At 40.5% G+C, this 12,963-nt stretch overlaps 1 protein-coding gene across 2 annotated transcripts in view; it reads left to right on the forward strand.

Moving 5' to 3' along the window:
• The first annotated feature begins 3,548 nt into the window (after nucleotides 1-3,548).
• LOC109415782 (glycogen synthase kinase-3 beta) overlaps nucleotides 3,549-12,963 on the forward strand; it is a 111,056-nt gene continuing 101,641 nt past the window's right edge. The window contains exon 1 of one of the 2 annotated variants that reach the window (XM_029872944.2): nucleotides 3,549-4,801. The gene's annotated coding sequence lies outside the window, so the exon portion shown is untranslated. The remainder of the gene's footprint in view (nucleotides 4,802-12,963) is intronic. The other variant, XM_029872953.2, reaches the window with a different exon arrangement.

A 12,963-nucleotide genomic window follows, 5' to 3' on the forward strand; every position in this document is an offset into this window, starting at 1 on the left:
TAGGCCGTTTTCGATGGTTGAATTCTCACTTGCTCTTCTTTCATGTAACAATTCCGCTCCAGAAATGGATCGAATTAAGTTCAACTTGCATAAAAACCTCCCCGACGTCGCTAAGAGGCGCTTGTTGAACTTGTTCAATCAGTTCCTTAATAACAACATCGTTCCGGATGATTGGAGGCAAGTGAGAGTAATAGCTGTTCAAAAACCCGGGAAACCCGTGACGGATCATAATTCGTACTGTCCAATCGCGATGTTGCCTTGCCTACGGAAGTTGTTGGAGAAGATGATTCTCTTTCAACTGGACAAATGGGTTGAATCGAATGGCATGTTGTCCGATACACAATTTGGCTTCCGCAGGAGGAACGAACGACTGTCTTGCGTTACTTGCTTCAGAAATTCAGCTTGCCTTTGCTCAAAAGCAGCAAATGGGCTCAGTGTTTTTGGATATTAAGGGAGCTTTTGATTCAGTTTGTGTCGATGTTCTTCCCGAAAAACTACACGGAAGTGGCCTTTCACCAATTTTGAACATTTTTTTGTATAATTTGCTGTTTGAGAAGCAGATGAGTTTTGCTCATGGCGACTTGACAGTTTCAGGAATTAGCTACATGGGTCTCCCCTAGGGTTCATGTCTTTACAACTTCTTTACAACTTTTATGCTAGAGACATAGATAATTGTCTCATAGAAAATTGCACGTTAAGATAGCTTGCGGATGGCTGTTTTGTTTCTATAACGGGATCAATAGAAGTCGATCTGCAAGGACCACTACAGGATACTTTGGACAATTTGTCTACTTGGGCTCTCAAGCTGGGTATCGAATTCTTTCCGGAGAAATCTGAGATGGTTGCAGTTTCTAAAAAACACAAACCGGCAAAGTTTCCGCTCCATCTGATGGGTAAGACAATCACTCATAGCATGTCTTCTCAATATCTCGGCGTCTGGTTCGACTCCAAATGCACCTGGGGGAAGCACATTGTGTATCTGATACAGAAATGCCAAAAGCGAATCAACTTTATGCGAATTACAACCGGAACATGGTGGGGAGCACTCCCAGAAGATCTGATCAGGCTATACCAAACAATCATTCTGTCGGTTTTAGAATACGGTAGCTTCTGTTTTCAATCCGCCGCGAAAACACACTTGCTGAAACTTCAGTTCAGGGTTCAGTACCGTCGTCTTCGGATCGCGTTAGGTTGCATGAACTCAACTCACACTATGAGTTTAGAGGTACTCGCTGGTGTACAGCCTCTGACAGACCGCTTTGCGATAACTCCGTTCCGGTTCCTCATCCGATGCGAGATTGTGAATCCATTGGTCATAGAAAACTTCGAAAAGCTGCTCGAACAGAACCCTCAACTCGTTTTATGACTGTGTACTACTGATATATGTCGCTGGAGGTGAGCCCATCTCCGGTTAACACCAATCGTGACAACTTCTCAAACTTCGACAGTTGCTCTGTAGATTTTGATCTGTCCATGAAGGATGAGGTCCATGGAATACCAGAATCTTTTCGTTCCGTGTGTATTCCTCAAATTTTTGCAAGTAAGTTCGGGCATGTTAGCGGGGACAGACAGTTCTTCATAGACGGTTCGAAAACCGATGATTCGACTGGTTTGGGTGTCTACAACGAATTTCATAGCGCCACCTACATGCTTCAAAAGCCATGTTCGGTATACATTGCTGAGCTAGCGGCTATATACTACACCTTAGAGTACATTGGCACTCTTCCACCTGAGCACTACTTCATTTTTACCGACAATCTAAGCTCTCTGGAGGATGTTCGGTTATAGCGAAGAGTGTCCAAAATACTGGCCGCTGCCCAAGTGGTTCGCTACCCTATTTGTTGAACGCAGATACCTTCCGTATTGGGCTCTCAGAAAGCAATCTCTTTGTCTGTGGCGTGGCTTACCAGGATATCGAACATGTCGTGTGGGGATGCAATGAGTATCGTGAGGTCAGATCTGAGCTGCATGAAATTCTCCGGGTCGGAGGAAAATAACAGAAACCCGTTAGAGAAGTGTTGGCAGCACTTGATTTGGAATATATGAACCTGATTTACCAGTTTTTGAAACGTGTTGATGTCAGAGTTTGATGTAGTACGTTCCTTTTGGTTTTGTTGTTCGCCCCTGTCTGTCGTCGCCCCCCTTTTGTTTGTCCTCTTCTTGTCGTTGTCTACCGATAACGTCCTTTCTTTTTGGTTCCGTTACCGATATGGACAATTTGTCCCATCAATGTTTTTAGTATGAATTAGCAAATAATTTAGTTTTAAACCCAGAATCCGTCCTTCCCAATTTTATTTTTTTTTCATTCCCCAACCTCGAAACAGCCGCGAGTACTTCGGCTTCCCAAATTAACATAGTTTTAAGGCAGTAATAAATTGTAAAATGTAAAATCATTGTAAAAACATAAGATTTCGGCTCAGTTATGCCCATGTGGCGCTCGAGCCTTCCAAATAAACGAATAAGTAAAAAAAAAACACTTAGAGACAGTTTAATTCCAGTGGACAACTGGGTCAGGAGGAATGAAAGCTGCATAAAGCAATGTTCACACTGCAATCTGAATAATATGTCGTTTAAATTATTACCAAGAAAAACATCATCAAGCCAGATGATATTGATGAAGGTGTTATTCATGATGATAAATAACATGTTATTCAGTTTCCAGTCTGAACATAGCATAACTTTCCTTTTTGAAAGGTTGAGTTAGAATTGAAATGATTTCATCTGAAAAATATTCCATGTGTTATTGTATACAACGTCAGGCCAGGAGGTTAAACAGTATATAAATAGCGTACAACATTTTGAAAACTTTATTCGGCTTCGACTTCAATACTTCAGGATGTTCTGAAAATTTTACAAATCTCAATATGCGTCGTAGATCTCTTCTCGTTGCATTTCGGAGGTCTATTAATAGAACCGAAAGATATCACAAGAGTAGGGTGAATACTAACTTGTGTAGAACCTATAGTTCATGATGATCTTAATGTCTGGATCTTGAATATCTGTAAATTGATTCTTTGGATAAAAAAATCTACACCGAGTGTGGCTAAAACCATTTTCAAGAACACTCATAAAAGGCACGGTACACAAATTGCGTAACGCTAAAATTGGGCATTTCAGACCCCCTCCCTCCCCCTTGTAACGCTTTTGGTATGAAAACCCTTTTTTTGTATGGATCGTAACGCCACGCTAGACTCCCCACTCCTCCTATAGCGTTACATAATTTGTGTACGATGCATTATGACTCAAACTTGAAAATTTACATGTCAAAAAGTTATTGAACGAACGGGATTCAAAACCAGCCACCCTCAGCATGATCTTGTTGAATATCACGGGCTTGTCCCGTTTCGCAGTGAATCCATCGCCTTTCCGCGCAGCAACTTCGCTTCCCAACGCAAGAAAAGAAACCACCACCACACGCGGTTACTGGTTGACTGTGTGAGCCTGTATGTTGCCGTCGTCGTTGCTTCGTGGTAGTTAGTTGGTTTTATTGCTGCCTCTCCGGACGCTACTTGCTTGCTTGCTGCCAGCCACCAGCCACAGTCCGGTCCGCTTTCGGTTCGGTTCCACAGTTCAGTATCAACGCAGACACGCGAAGAAGTGGAAGTACGCGCGCGTTCCATCCCCGCAGCAAAAACGTCGTCGTGCGCGCTTCATCGTGTGGTTTTATTTGAAAATCCCAAAAAAAAAAACGTACCTCTCGAACCTGCCTACCAAACCAACACCACCCGTGCCACCCCCTTTATACCGGTGTAAACTAATCGAAAAGTCGCGAATATTTTTTTTATGTATGAGCCTAGCTACGACCCGCATGCGGTTTCTTCTTCTTTTGGGCAGCGCGTCGTCGTCGTCGTGGCAGTTGTTGTTAGATTGTTGATTGTTGCACTGGTTTTGCTGTCGTCGTTGTTGTTGTTATTGTTGATGGTGGTTTGAAGAGTTGCGAATTGCGCGCGCGGAATTCGCGCAACGTGTTCTACGAGCACCGCGGGTTTCCGAGAAAAAGAAGCCCGAACATTCGGCGCAAGTTTGGTGGCGAAGAGTCGCCTTGCAGCCCCCCGCCAAAGGCTGTGATGTGAGTTTCGCGCTACGCTGCTTATTTTTTGTGCTGCTCCTGCTGCTGTTGGTGGTGTCCAGCCAGTGGCCAACGCGAATTCCTGGCCTCGGCTTGCTTGGTAGCCGAACCACGAAGTCGCCTGACTTCACAGAGCGCACGGAGCAGAGCGGAGTCTTCGGTGTTCACATTTCACCCAACGTCTTCGAAGTTGTGGCGCTGCGCCACATAGTCGAAAAGTGAGGCGGTGGAGAAGAGAAATACTGCGCTGTGAACCGCTGCTGCTATCTTCAGATATCATCGCCGCAGCGAAAGAGGGCGCGACTCCCGCGAGCTAGCAGTATAAGAAGAAACGTCAGATGCCAAAATTTGTTGTTTAGTGTTTATTGATTGCGCGCATATTTTTGGGTCACACACCCGAGTGCATCGTATGTGTATGAGTTAAGCGCGAGTTCTTTTTTGTTGGGTGCAATATTTAGAAATATATTTAATTGTTGACAGTCGTGCGCACGAGTGTAAAATCGAAAGCGAAAGCGAATTGTGTGCATCAGCACCAGTAGTAGCGCGCGCGCCGTATTGTGTCATCCCCGTGACGAAAAGCGGCGCCGATATAGTTTCGTCTCTAACCGCGAGAAATCCCAACCAGCCAGCGTTGCTGCAGTCGCCGTCATCGTCACCTAGATTACATTCATCGAACGCCACCCCGTATTCAACAGCCTAGCAGACGAATCAACCAACCAACCAACGGTCAAAGTACGGAAAGTATATTTTTGGACACGAACCTGTCACTGTTGCTGCTGCTGCGGTCCGCGTGCACCAGAGGATGCATGTTGTTGTACACAGTAAAAAAATTGTAGTTTTTTTGGAGAGGCGTTTGAATCGATTATTACCACTACGTAAACCACGACGAGGCCGAAGATTAGGCTAAAAATGTCCCTTCCGCTAAACCATGCATGTTATGGGAGAAATTCATTATTTTATATCTTGTTGATACAGCCTTAACAGATGAGGCGCAGCTCTCTCGTTCGAAAGACCGGTGTTCGAATCCTGACGAAGTGAATCGTCAAACTTTTTTTTTAACCTAAAAGATGTTATCGCGCATCATCCTCCCGACGTCGTAGACGTCTACAACTCAAACTCCTTTCAATTTCTCACTGTGCATCGCGTTAGCACCACCGACTTCATCGTCGTCATTTGGGCACGTACGCCACGCTGCAAGCCACAGCTATTCACATCGTTGAATTGGGTGGTGCAGCCGCGTGCACACTGACTGTGATGCGCTGCGCGCCAAACTTCGATGCCCGTGTACCTACCTACTTACATTCTGGGAGTTGACGGACGAAGTTCGAACGACAAACGCTCACACTCCTGATGGTGCATGTCGTCACATACCTACGTCGTCTTAGCGCGCGCTTGCTTAAGCAACTTCTGAAGCTGATGACCAAGACCAAAACGACGAACGGACGGGGTGCGTGAGTGAGTGGGGAACCGGTTTGTGGTGGTGACGGACGACGGTGCGTGTGCACCGCGACGCACTACTGGTTAGGGAAAGAGGAATGCGATAGGAAATGCATCACAGAGGCCAGGCTACCAAAGGCGCTCACCAACAACGTGGTGGGCGTCGTGAGGCGCACTGTGGGAGCGGCGCGGTGTGGTCAGAAGAGTTTTTTCAGGAATACCGTCATGTTTTTTTAAGTGTCCAAAAGTTTATTTTGGAATCTTTCCAATGATGTCTTCAGGAACTTCCTTCAAAGAACCTTCAGGAGATTTCTCCTGAAAATTTCTTATGTATTCTTCTAGGAATTTATTTAATAATTAATTTAGCAATTCTTCCAGCAATATCAACTACTTCTTCAAGATATTTTTCAAAAACGCCTACTCACCTTTTCTCAGGAATTCCTCCTAGGATTCCTTAAGGATGTTCTTCAAGAAATCCTTCAGAAATTGTTCCAAAAAATCCTTCAGGCATTACTCCATGTGTTGCTTCAGTAACATTCTTGTGGATACTTTTAAAAACAGTAATTCCTTCAAATTTTTCTCTAGAAACTCCTCCAAGACTCTCTCAGAAATTCCTCCAGGGATTTCTGCATGAATTCCTCCAAGGATTCCTTCAGGAATCAAGGGATCATTCAGCTGCTCTTCCAAGGGCTTCTTCAGAAACTTATATAATGATTCCTAGTGGAATTCATCCAAGGTTACCTACAGGACCTCCTGCACGAATTCCTTGGAGAATTATTGCAAAGATTTTTTTCCTGAGTTTTTTTCAATGAATTCTTCAGGAACATCCCCCAGGCACCTTCAGGAACAGCTTCGAAGATTTATTCAGAAATTTTATCATGTTTTCCTCCAGAACTTCCTCCAAAGGTTTTTTTTTATTTGTTCTTGTTATTGCTTCAGAAACTTCTTCGAGTTTTTTTTTTCGAGAACGCCTATACTGATTCCCTCTAGATTTTTTTTCCATGGTATCCTTTGCGAATTATTCCATGGTTCCTTTGGGATCTTCTCCAAGAATTCCTTCAGGAAGTGTCTCAAATAGCTAGGCATTACTCCATGTGTTCACAGCTAGTCGCGTTCGGTAATTTTTACCGAAATCTCAACTGCTGAGCGTTCGGTAATGGTTTTCTACCAAAATCCTGTAAAAAACACCGAATTTCGGTGAAATGTTATCGTTTATCTGTCAAATTTTAACGAAGTTCGGTAAACGTCACCGAATTTTTCCGGTAAAAAACTTAACGGTTGAGATTTCGGTAAAATATTACCGAAGTCGGTGATTTTTTCTAAGTGTGTTCTCTCAGAAAGCCTTCCATGCTTCAGTAACATTCTTATGGATCTTAGCGCAGTAATTCCTTCAAATTTTCGTTTAGAAACTCTTCTAAGGCTCTCAGGAATTCCTTCGGGGATTTCTGCAGGTATTCCTCCAAGGATTCTTTCAGAAACTCTTCCAAGGATTCCTTCAGAAATTTCTTGAAGAGATTATTCAGTTACTCCTCCAAGGATTCCTCCAGAAATTTATATTTTTTCTGGAATCTATCCAATGATTTCTCTAGGCACTTCCTCTGAGAAACCCTCAGGAACGGCTTCAAAGATTTCTGCTAAAATTTTATTATGTATTCCTCCTGAAACTCCTTAAAAGAATTGTTTAGAAATGCTTCCTGTTATTGTTTCTGCAACGTCCTCAAGTTTTTTTTTTCAGGAGCTCCTACGCGGATTCCTTCAGGAATTCCTCTAAAGCCTTTAGAATCTTTTACTAGAATTCCTAAATATTCTAAATATTCCTTCAGGCATTACTCCATGTGTTCTCAGAAATTTTCCCATGCATTCCTACAGTAATATTTTCATGGGTTCATTTGAAAGCAACAATTCCTTCAAATTTTCCTTTGAAAACTCTTCCAATGCTCTCTCAAGAATTTCTCCAGAGATTCCTTTAGGAATTCATTCAAGGGATCATTCTGCTGTTCCTCCAAGGGTTCCTTCAGAAACTCCTTCGATGATTCCTTGAGGAATTACTCCAAGGGTACCTTCAAGAACTCCGGCACGAATTCTTTCGAGAATAACTGAAAAGGTTTTGTCTGGAATCTATTCAATGATTCCATCGGGATTTAAGTTTTTTTTTTCAAAACCGCCTCCACGGATTTCCGCACGAATTCTTCCATGAAATTCTTCTGGAATTTCTTCAGGAAATTCTCCAAAATTTGCTTCAGGAATTGTTCCAAAAATGACTTCAGACATTACTCGCATGTATTCATTCAGGAATTTCTGCATGGATTCCTTCAGTAATATTCTCATGGATTCTTTAAAAAGCAATAAATTCTTCAAATTTTCCTTTAGAAACTCCTCCAAAGTTCTCTCAGTGATATCTCCAGAGATTTTTTCAAGAGTTCTTTCGGAAATTGCTCCTTAGCTTCTTTCAGATATTCAGTTATTCCTCCATGGGTTCCTTCAGAAACTCCTCCAATGATTCCTTGAGGAATTCGTCTAGGTATCCTTCAGAAACTCCGGCTTAAATTGCTTCATGAATATTATATATTTTGCTTGGAACCTATCCAATGATTCAGGAAGAACTCACAGATTTTTATTAAAATTTTACCATGTACTTCTCTTGTAATTCCTCCAAAGATTTATTCGGCAATTCTTCCAGTTATTGCTTCAGGAACTTCTTCAAGATTTTTTTTTTCAGGAACGTCTCAACGGACTCCTTTAGAAATGCTTGCACGGAATCCTTCAAGAATTCCTTCAAAGATTCCACTTCTCCAAGAATACCTTCAGTAAATGTGCGAAAAATACCTTCCGACATTCAGGTATTTCTCCAGGGGTCTTGAAAGACATTTCCCCTAGAGTTCCTCCAGGAATTATGCTAGAATTTTTCATTTTTGTCAAGAACCTTCAATTCCGGTTTCTAATGCTTATCCTTTGTAAGAAACGCGTATTTCGACTATCACCAGGAATTTATCTCATGATTGAATTGTTCTAAGTAATCTTATGTAAATTCTTTCTAAAATCCTACAATATTTCTAAGAATACAGAAATTTCTCCAAAGTTCTCGGGGCTTCTCCAACTATTCCTTTAAGAATTACTTCAGCAGGATAGCAGCAGTACCCGAGTAGAGGAAAAGAGCTCAACAATAGCATATTTTGATATGGAGATCAAAAAGTGATTTGGGTTTGATTGACATAAGAGATAAAAGATCTAAAAATAAAATCAAAAATTTACTCCTGGAACATCATTATCAAATCATATTTAGATTTTGTAAGATCTAACCAATAGCAGCGAGCTATTCGTATCTTAAAATATCAAATTTTGATATTGCTCAGATGTTCCAGGAACATTTTTCAGATATTATTATCAGATCTTTTATCTCTTATATCAATCAAACCAATATCATGTTTTGATCGTCAGTATTTTACCTCTACCCGGGATAGTTCCTTCAGGTGTTTCTTAACCCGTTCGACCCCAGGTTGCTTTTTTTATCAGTCTTTGCTTAATTCTTGGATATCTCGATAGTTTGTTCGAAGTCGTCCTTACAGAACATGGGAGATCGAATTAACCCTCACGGACGATTTTCTATTGTATTTATCGCCTTTTTGCTGGCACCAATCTTTGAAAAGGTAGACTATGCTTGTACAATCAACGAGTGCACCTGAAATCTTGACGACCTCACTGAAGTCAGGCATTGAATTCCGAGAACCGTAGATGGATAAGTTTTTTTAAATGCGAAAAAAATCTGTTAGGTACAGGAACGAATATTACATTGGACCGGATGAAGTAAGTTCCTCAAAAAGATTCCTGAATATCTGGGATGAGCTAGTTCAAGTCAGTCCTTGAGTTCAATAAACTGAAGACGATCCGTAAATATATGGATTTGCTTACGTGAGGCCTTCTATGAACCACATAAACTCATGTTTAATCATGTGTCAACGAGAAAATCACACATAACTTTTTCTTAGAATATTTGATAGCCTAACTGAACCTAATGCCTCGACGTAAGAGAACTGTAGATAGACAACAACCAGAGTCTTTTTCGCTTCTGTAAGCTATATAAACTATTATCCCAGGTAACAATTTGATGCTGTATAATCGTTTTTCCAACCATTTTAAAGCAGCCTTCATTTGAACAAAAGCTGAGCACAAGATGTATAATCCTTTATTCAGCTCCTTAACATCTAATTTTGGTGATTTTATCCAACATGAAGCTGGTTTGAGGTTCATTGAAAGGGTTAATATGCGCTTAGTCAGCAATCAATTAAATGTATTGAATTTGGTTAAACATTAAAAAAAAACATTTTTTAAACTTATTTTTACCATTTTCGGCTTTCCATTTCCAGAAGAGATGCTTCGGAATGTATAAATTCATCTGTGGGAAAGCTGGGAATTGAACTCGAAACTCCTGCTTTATAGTCACTCACCTTATCACCTACACCACACACAAGTGTATACATATCCTCGAAAACGAGAGCAATTCTTGTTGTATCTGAATAATCACGAACATAAGTTGAACTAAAGCTGCATTGAGGCTGAAGAATCTATGTGGTCTCTGTAAAAACACTACTTGGGTCAGCTGTCAGAAAATTATTTGATTAAAGATTGAACAACTGATGATTAATTCTACATATTGGTGAACGTTTCAAAGCTGGTTACAGAGATGAATAATATTCTATTCAACTTGATATTCAGCCATCTATGTATTGCTGATTAAAGAGGTTGAACAAGCAATACTTCAGATCAATACTCATCTGTTATTGTATTCAGCCACTGCCACCATTAACCCTAAAAGGGATACCTTCATGGCTTCAGTTTCGTCACCTCGGTGAGTGTGTTCCATCAAAGACGAGCTCTGAAAGGCACCTGGGGTCCAACGGACCCCAGGTATCCCTTTTAGGGTTAACCAGCCAATGTTCAGCTAATACTATCACTGTTCAGCATTCATTGTTACTTGGGATGACATCGATTAGGATGAAGCTAGGATTTCTCGACAATGTTTCTGAGTATCTGGGTTGGACTGACTTCAGTCCTTCAAGTCGATGAACAGTAGTTGACCTGTTATTATAGATGAGTTCATGCATATGAGTATAGAACCTCTGTAGGCTACAAAATCTCATATTATAACATTTGTCAATTTGAAAGTTTCTTACAACTATGCCTAAGAATATTTGATGACCTAACTGAAGTCATGTCTTTGTTTCAAAAATCTGTGGATAGACAGTTACTGATATTTCCACGCGAACATCTTCTGTCAGCTTCAGATACCAATATTACAACAAACAGGATGGGATAAATTCCTCGACAAGATTCATGAGAATTTGGGAGGGTCTAGTTGAAGTCTGTGCTTGAATTCACAGGTCTCATAACTATACCTGAGAATATTTGATGACATATCTGGACTGTAGAGAACGGTAGATAGATAACTTGCATGTATTTCCATGAGAACAAGTTCTGGTAGCTACAGAAACCAATACTATTCCTGAGTATCTGGGAGAGCCTAGTTGAAGTTAGTCAATAATCTTGAGCTATACGTAAATAGTCATTCTCGATTTTTTATATGCATGAAACTCCTGTGCTTATATTCAGCAATTTTTCAATAAGTAGCCTAAGGTTCCTTCATGAATTTCTCCAAGTATTCTTCCGGGAATTTCTGCAGCATTCAAAATCAGTTAATCTTGACGGATCGCGATAGACTGACTGGATTTGCACCAATTGCCTATAGTCCGTTGCAAAACTAGACAACGAATCAACCAGACAGTTACAGTTAGACGAATTATAAGATCAAAAACGATTAATTAGTTACCCCTGAAGATGACACAAACCCCCAGTGTCGAAACGTCGGACAATTAATAAATCTCGTTTTCCGTTTTGAAGACTGCGTTGCCATTTAAATTCTGCAGTTAATTTTACCATGATTTCTTCAGGATTTCTTCAAGGATTCCTTCAAAAGTTGTTTCAAAAATTTCTATTTGGAAATTCATCCCAAGATTTCATTGTAAATTTCTCAGGAGCCTGCTTCAGGAATTCCTTCATTTTCTTTGCTAGTTATTCTAAGGTTTTTTTGCAGAAATTCCTCCAAAGATTCTTTGAGAATTCTTACCAAGATTTACTCTGCAGTTCTTCTTAGGGTTGTTCCAGGATTTTTTTTTCTTTTGTTTTTTTTAATGAGCCCTCCCCAGAACATCTACAAGAATTCCAGGACTGCTCAAGGAATCACTTCAAGTATTCTTTTACAGAAACTCCTCTAATGATTCCATCCAGGCTTTTCTTCTGGAATTTATACAAGGATTCCTTAAGGCATATCATTTGGAAAATCCTCCAAAGATTCATTCTAGAATTACTTTCAAAGATCCTTGCAGGAACTTCTACTAAGATACCCTAAAAAACATCTAAGAAAAAATCTAATTCCAATAATTCTATCGAGAATTCCTCCAAAAATTTCCTCAATAGGTTTTCAAATCCCTCCAAAGGTTTTTATCGGAGTTCTAATAGTTGTTTCAGGAATTTCTTCCAAGATTTCTTTTGGATTTCGTTCCTGCATTTCACTTTGTCTTCCAATTATAAGCTAATATAAGATGATCTTATGACAGTTTTGATTAAATCCATTTTAACATTATTAACGCCTTCTTGATTGGGTTTATTGATTCTTCAGGAGTTTTGGTTTTGAATCGCAAAAGAGCCATCGCATCAATGGAATGTATTCTTTCTTTGCCCAGAATCACATGCTTCAAGAGACGCAAAATCTGTCGAAAACAAGTAACGCCACACCCAAAAAAAAAATGGCAAAATATTTCCGAAATGGAGTCACGCAAATTAGCCCACTTTGAGTCACTTCGGTGCGCAAAAATTCCAATTTCACTTGACGCGCAGCTGTCTCCGATCTGCGTAAGTAGAATTCACTGAGCGAGGCTGTCACTCAAATGTGATTGATTTGTTGTTGACCAACGGCGGCGAGTCACGAGTACCTATAGAATAGACAGACCCCAGAAGAAAGTTCGGAACCAAATGCAAATAAACAGAGCCTATAATGGAGAGTGCCAGGCCCACCGGAGATCACGTACACACCTATCTGTGTTTTGCATCATGCCGTTCTACGCAGTGTACTCCGTGTACGTTCGTTTTTTGCGTCTTTCCATCGATGTCCGTCTGGTTGTTTCGCTGGTGTTCTAGTATGTACAGAGGTTTAAGGCTCACATAGCTAGAACTGTAAACTCGCAGGTGTTCATCCAGACAATTTAGGAGAGTGTCTGAACTCGATTCCTGGCTATTCAAGGATCTAACTATAATTGTAAATTTTGGCATCTTTGACACGTAACACACTGAACAAAGAAACAGACAGAAAGAAAAGTTTAAAAAAGGGCAATAATTTGATGAATGCTGATAAAACTTCATGAAAGCGCGATATCGATAAGTTATCGATAAGAAAAAAAAATAAA

The sequence above is a fragment of the Aedes albopictus genome, chromosome 3 (assembly GCF_035046485.1).
Source record: "Aedes albopictus strain Foshan chromosome 3, AalbF5, whole genome shotgun sequence".
In the NCBI taxonomy this organism is placed as follows: domain Eukaryota; kingdom Metazoa; phylum Arthropoda; class Insecta; order Diptera; family Culicidae; genus Aedes; species Aedes albopictus.